The sequence below is a fragment of the Buteo buteo genome, chromosome 26, assembly GCF_964188355.1.
Source record: "Buteo buteo chromosome 26, bButBut1.hap1.1, whole genome shotgun sequence".
Lineage (NCBI taxonomy): Eukaryota > Metazoa > Chordata > Aves > Accipitriformes > Accipitridae > Buteo > Buteo buteo.
This window is the reverse complement of record NC_134196.1, coordinates 9,260,492-9,268,282: the sequence shown is the minus strand read 5'-3', so window position 1 is coordinate 9,268,282 and position 7,791 is coordinate 9,260,492.

Genomic DNA, 7,791 nt, shown 5'->3' with positions numbered 1-7,791 from the left:
GGTTTCCTATTCCTGCTGCCGCCACAGAGAAAAGGGGTGAGGAGGCAAAAGCAGAAATTGATTCTCCATGAGGTGGCGGTTTGAGCTGCATCTGCCTCTGGAGCAGCCAGTGCAAGCCCTCAAGCAAAGGTACGATAAGGGTTCCGATGCGGTAGGGAGCTGCCTTTTTTGTTTATACCCAAAGCTGGCCCTGAACTTGATAAGGACAAATGTGACATTCTCGCATCTTTAGAATGGGGAAAATCTGTCCTTATTAAAGGAATGAGTCAGTTAATGTGAAGAAAATCTATGTGAGAATACACACCTTGGAAAAAATGACTAATCAGACACTGTTTTAAAAGGCGCCTAAATGAATAACAGAGGAACCTGAAATTCTTACTTGGATGGGGCTTTGAGCAACCTGGTCTAGTGGAAGGTGTCCCTGCCCGTGGCAGGGGCGTTGGAACTGGATGAGCTTTAAGGTCCCTTCCAACCCAAACCATTCTATCATTCTGTGAAGTGTCCATATAATATAACTTAAATGCCATTTAAATAACACTAAATCTTTGAATCTTGTATGATATTTTAGAAGCATTCAGGTGCCAAATTGCCTTTAATATCATAGACTATAAGGTACACAAATATCTTTGCAGTTTGTGCATAAGCTCTCAAATTTATATTAGCTCTGAAAATGGATCTTCAGCTTGTGGTTTTGTTGTTGTGAACTTTTACTCACAGGCTGCCTGTCTTTACCAAAAATTTGTCCACCAGTTGTTAGCATTTTTAATAGTTTTGTTTGTCCTCAGTGTAACTAATCTCACAGACAAATTATTAGGCTTGCAGATTTTGTTTACATTTATAAATCTTTTCTCTCATAGCTGAACCATTTTTTGAGGGGCAACGAAAGTTTCTGCTGAAAAACTCCCTTCCTTTATATAAAATGTACTTCTGTTTTGTTAGAAGGAGGCCATATGCCCTGGCTAGGCTGGCATGAGTGAGCATATGGCTGCACATACAGTACACAAGTACACAGTACTTCTTTTGGTAATTTTCTTAATCTCTCCCAGTCTTTGCTCCTTTTATACCCACAAACTTTAATAAGCTGAAAGAGAAATCCTGTGAAGGCTGGAACTTTCAAACCAAAAATGCAGTGCTTGAAATGAAACAGAATGATCTCATCCATCCCTAATTTTTAGTGCCTTTTCTATGCCTAGTAGACAGCTTTACTTTTATAAAACTTGAGTCCTTGTCAGCCTTGAAAATACTACTTATTGACTTTAAGTCACTTGTATTTACTTTAAGCAATTGCCTCTTGTGTACGTCCATACACAATAACTTTCCAAACAAAATCTCCAGTATTTTTTATGCTGATCAACAGATCTAATTTCAATGTCAAGCTATTTTCCAACTGTGCACAAGGAAAAGTTTTTCAATGTGCTATGTACAGTTTTGCACTCCTATACATCTGACATGAGAATAATGCACACTGAGCTTGATCCAACAGAGAGCAGCTTTTGTGACTGTTGATCCTGGACATTTCAAGGGCCCCCCAGGCTCTAGGAAAAAAGTCTACTTTTGATTCTGATGGGAGAAAAGTGCTTCCTTCTATGGCAGCAGGCTGCCAAATTATGCATCCCATGCTGGCTCTTTCCGGACTGGCACTGCATAATAGCTGTGGTAAAGATTTTAGTCTTTACCTCTAAAGCCAATTTGGCATGAAAGATTGATAAGCAGATGACTCAAAACCAAATGTAGTATTTCATAAGAGAACATATGCAGGAATTGCTGCTGAGTGTTTTCCCCTTTTGCACAGTAAATGAACTAACTAGCCGAATGCATTGTTAGGTATCTGTTAAAGGGCTTTTGTTTTCCCATAAATAACCCCTGCAAGTTTTGAAAATGAAATCAGCCATCACAAGCAGGCTTTTGGAAATGTCACCGGAGCTGAATGCGGTCAGCGTGCTCAAGAAATCATTTGTCGTGATTCAATCAATGGGCCAGAGCAAAAATCTAAAGAAAGACTGCAGTAGAATAAACCAGCTTCAGGTTCCGTGCATACAATCAATTCAAAACATGATTAGTCCAGCAACAATTACATACCTATAGTGCCCTGCATATTAAAGAAAAAAGTAATTACTGAAGTGGGAAGAATATTAGGTTTATCAAAATTAGCAGAGCAGAGCTGCAGCCAGAGATGTAGGCAGCAACAGGAAATGACTGGACTGCCTCTGTAGATCCCTTCCAGTGCTACGGATCCGAAGCTGGAATAGGTCCCTGATTCACTGAAGTACTTAAGCATGTGTTTCATTCCCAGCGAGTTCAAAGGGACTTAATCTTGTTCTTAATGTAAGCATCTGCTTAAATGTTTAGCTGAATGAGGGCCTACTACCTTGATCCCATTTTTGTTGGAAACATCCAGTGACTTCCATGACTGCAGAATTAGACTCTTAGTCGCTCGCCTATTTTGCGCTAAGCATCCTTCCGGAGCAGGGGTTGTCCTGTCCATCGGCAACACATATTTACCCAGCCTTGGGATAGTTAATGGATCAAGGAATATCCTTACTAGAAATCTTCTCAGCTGATTAGGATGATAGAGCCTGGCTCAGCAGCGTACTTGAGCATGACTCTACAAACTGGATAATGAAATGAGGTTGGTGTTGGTCTAGGAACGCTCTGAATAAATAACATGGTTCCCAGTTACTCCCAGTCCATTTTCCCACACGCCAGATACAGCTACAAGAACACGATTAGGTGGAACAAGGTCATAAGGCTCACGGGGACGCAGAGCAAGGGAGGCTCTGGCATTTTGCAGAGATTCAGACCAGAGGCCATGCTGCAGGGTGAGCGAGGTGGAAGCAGTTGTGAAAGTGTCACGCACAGCACGCAAGATTTGACAGGTCTATGAGTAGCCCCATTAAAGTCAATGAGAACGAAACACACGCTTTGCTCTGCAGAGATGGGATTACTCATGCGCCTAAAATTAAACATGTGGTTAAGTGCTTTGCTGAATCAGGGCCAGAGAGATGGAAAATGAGTACTGCCAGTACTGATTCTCCCCCATCCTCTTTTCCACACAGCTGCCTGCTGACGCCTGCTGACTTTTTTGTAAATAAGTGCTGTAGCTATAGTACTTATTAATTACTAAAAGAAACTGGGCCATATCCAGAGTCCTGGCCTCACTGAGGTCCTATTTAGACAAAATTTCCCTTAATGCCAACTTAAGATTTTACTCCACGATCATAATAATGGGATTCTGTAGCATAAGAATAGAGTTGTTCCTAATACAATGGATGGAGATGAGGTTTCCTATGGCAGAACCAAACTGGTGGGAAAATATAACCGGCAGACAAGTTCAAAGGAAAGGTAAATTTTCTATTGGGACATATACAGCTGAGAGCTGCTTCCGTGCTTTTCTTTTGTGTGCACTTCATCAATTAACTTGTCAAATCTTTCAGCAGGAATTGGCTTTCATTTTACCATAAATAACTCTTACAATATCTGAGAAAATGACATACATTTGTGCACAGCAGATTTATTATTAACACGTTTGCTCATTTAACAGGTCTGGTAATAATTATTAATTTGATTCATCATACAAAAGATTTGTGGTCACACCAAGTTGTATCTTTGATTTTAAAACCAAAATTGCAAGCTAGAGTGTGGAATCTCTGTTTGAATCAGGGAAAATGTCGTGTGTGTGTGTGTGTGTGTGTGTTCGACATAAAGGACTGTTCACATGACAAGCATCTGGAATTTATGTTACATAAATTTTGTAAATCACCATATTCTTACATTTCCTCGCCACTTTCAGAATGATATTACAAGAGTTACATTCAACCTTTTTTAGAATAGGCTATATTTCCTCTGTCCATGTAAACATTCCATGGGAAAACAACTGAGATAATGTATATCATATAAGAATCTAAGCAGTACTACAGATATTGTAGCTTAATAAACTGTGTGTTTTATTTTTGTGTAATTATAAAGCCATAGGTTTTCTGATACACACAAATGATAGGGCTTTGATGTGCATTTTATTACCTTCGGTAATGTGGGCATTTGATCTTTCTAATTGAAATAGGCAGTGCAAAAGAGACAAGATCTAAACTTTTAGAAAGTGGTGTCTTCCCCTCTCACAGTGCAACTAAGTTTAAAAGATTTTAGTACTGCATAGCATGTAGTTTGTTCTGTTGAGTTAAATCAATATTAGACTTAAGACTGAGGAATTCTGTGAATTTTTGCACAAGTAATTTAAGTTATCTGTTTCTCTACTTGTCAGTCTGTAAAATAGTGTATTACTAATAACTGCCTTTGAACCAATGCAGTAGAATGGAGTTAGAATTAAAAAAATCTTGAAGATATGAGATGCCAAATGATAAGTACAAACTATTATGTCTAATATATATTAAGTATAATATATAGTAGACAATACATAAAATATATTATTGTTGTAATAACAATAATAGTAATAGTAATAATACAATGCACAACAATCCTTGGAAAACATGGTGTCTTTCATTAATGCCAGTAGATCTGGGTGTACGAGAGGAGATACCCCAGCTACTTGCTTTTTAATAGAGAAAGTGAGTTGCCAGGCTGGACGCTTATCAATGAGGTTTTGTTAGATACGGACTAACCCCAGGAAATGCAGAACTGGACACGTACTTCTGCCATGCTCCAGAGGTCCATAAAGCCTCTACAACCATACTTCAACTCCTCCTTCCTTGGTTCTTGCCTTGATAATCGACATGGAAAGAGCAACCCTAGACAGTTGATCCGGGTTGGTTTTAGTCAATCCTCACATACTAAATCCACAGATATAAGGTCTGTGGTGTTTCAGGTGTAAGGGAGATGTGCATATACCATACACATCAGAAAATAATAAATGACCCTTCCCAAAAAAAGAATAGCCCAGCTCTCACAATGTCCATATCTTCAAGAGCCACTTTTAATTAGCTGTTGTGCCCATACTTACGCTTACCCAGTCGAAATCTGAACATGGAGAGAAACAGGTCTGTATTAAACCTCTTGTCTCTAACTGATAGCTGAACAGCTCAGTGGCTAAAGCTCAAAAGTGCTGCTGTCTATCAGACCTCCCTGTGGAAAAGCAGACCTGGGAGCTGGTGTTTCCTTTTTTTGGCTGTCAAAAAATCACCTTAAGCTGAGCTCAAGTAAAATGCATTTAAAAAAATAAACATGGTTTTTGCTGCATTAGTGTTTATGAGGGAATGAAGAGTGTTCAGGGAATTCAATCCAGGAGAGGTGGCAGAGGCTTTTTTGTGAGTGTGTGTGACTAAATTAATATTAAAGTGACTATAACTTTTACATGACCAGCTCACTCTGGAAGATAGTGATATTTGGATGAATCAGCTAAAAGGCCTGGAAGGAGATAAAAGGGAGCAATGCTGCACTGTGCCGAGCAGCAAGGGATGCCCAGGCATATCCCAGTGGGAGTACTGACCTGTGACAGTTTACATCTGGCACTGGAGTATGTAGTTTTTCTCTGCCCACATCACCATCATCTTCTCCCCCACTTCCCCTAACCATTTTACAGTGCTGGCGTGATGACCTGAGAACAGTTCTTGGAGTCCTGTGCGAGGATGTCCCAAACTGGGTAGGAGAGAACCAACGTGCAGTGGGAGCTGAGGTGTCACAGGGGGTGAAAATCCACTGTACAGGGGCCAGGAGCGAGAAGCCTGCATGATTTACCCATCCCACCAGGGAAGACTGGAAGCTGGAGTACCTGTCTGTCAGTTCTTAGAGCGGTTTCAAGAAGATAAGGTCCCTCCGTCCAATGTAACTAAAGAAACCAGTTAGCCAGCAAGTCAGACAGGACATGTCAATTAAGAATGACCAAGTTGCACTGGACTGTCTGAGACTATGGGTGTTCTCTGAACTATGCTGGAAAACAACCACAAGTCATATGGCTCTGCTTGGGAAAACTGCCCGTGGAACAGTGAGATTAATTTTGGCCTGAAAAATGAAGCTCTGACAGTTTGGATTGCTGTCTCCCAGAGACAGTCTAGTCTGTGCCTGTGGCACTCCCAGCCTACCCAATAGCAGGTGCTGAGCTGAGGGGTCACAAAACTGGATTCAAGTAATAGAAATAAAGATAGTTTCATGGCCAGTCATTTTAACTTCCCGATAAAGGGAGAGCAATGCAAGAGCAGGAAGCATGAGGTAAGAACCACAAAGCGAGCCTGGGGGGATGATTTGTTACGGTTTAGGATCACATGAGAAGACTTGAAAGAGTGTCAACAAAATCTGGGTGTGGTAAAAATGCATCCTAGCAGAAGGTCTTAAAACAGGCAACAAAACAATAGCAAGAGTTCATGTGGTCTAGACCAATGGCCAAATGTGGGAAACCGCAATGTTTGCTTGCTGGAGCAGAAGCTGGCAGAGAGGAAGAAGTGCCTGAGAGTGGAAACTCTCTGTGACGGCCAAGCAAGGTCCAGGAGGGACCCAGACGCTTCCTCACATAGCACCAGGAATTGTGTGGGCGACCCTGGCTCTGTGTACTCGAGGATGGGTCGGGAAAAACGCCAGCGGTAAAAGCGGTATCCCTGGGGGAGTGCGTGCGAGGGGGGAAAAGCAGAGTGGCAGGAGGGGAAGCCAGAGCTAGACACAAATATCCATTCTGCAGCTCCCATCACGCTAAATGGTCTGTAAGATCTATTGGGGACTGAAAACAGCTTGTCCTGCAAATGACCTTATGGAGGAGAGCAGCTGGCTAAGGGCTCTCTGGCAATTAAGGAAAACAGGGGTCCTTGGGATTAGGGCAGAAAGCAGAGTCTGTAGATGCTCACCCCTGGAGCACCTTCACCCCACGATGAAGAGGAAAATCTGAGGGTCACGCTGGCCATGAACCAGAGCAGTCCAACGGCACACGACTTCAGGTGAGCTCGATGACCCCACGGCTGAGGAAAGAGCAACTCTTCCTGAGATGTCTGCAGATTGGAGTGGTCTAACGGCTGCATGGAGCAAATGGAAGGAATCACTAGGTAGACCAGCACAAGATAAACTTATAGCACATACGAGTGTTGCCTGCTTTTTTTAGTAAAAACAACATATTGCAAAATTGAGGAAAACATGAAGTATGTAACCTTGTACAAGTCTTAGGTAATCCTGCTGTTCCCAGTACGTGCCGTTAACCTAATGGTGTAACTTCTAGTCGTCTTCTCTGAGAGGGTTGAGTGGCTGGAAGGCTGCAGTGTGGAATCTGTCAGAACACCCCTACGGAAAAGCATTGCCTTTTTTGATTGTCGCTAGCAACTTGGTCTTGCTTGAAACCATGTCCAGCAGAAGCATTTGGTATTTTGCCAAACCAAAAAGGAGCGGGTGTTATACCCAAACTGCTTGGAAGAATTTACCTCTCTTTGTGTTTCACGCATACCTCTACAATGTACCCGGAGTGCCATGGAGGCGAAAGCGAAATCTGTATGCGAGAGGAGACTGGCACTGAAAAGGAGACTGGCACTGAAAAGTGGTGGAAGCTGGCTGGATTTGGCTGAAAAACCAGGGTGGGAATGGAGACAGGCACCAGTACGGTTCTGTGCCAGCCAGCAGCGATAAGGGAGGAGTGACCACCAAGGGGCAGCATTTTCCTAATAGTTTTGTCCTGCTGTTTCTAAGAATTGCTGCCCTACATCCCCACTCAGATAGCTGAAAGTCAAGGGGCAGTTGTGAAAATGGCCCTGAGAGCCCATAGCTCCCAGTCAGCCTGGGACTGCCCAGTACCGGCCTCCTCTCCAGGGGCAGGACACAGCGGAGAGGTCACGGAGTCTGGAGAAATGTGAAGCCTCCCGACTAACA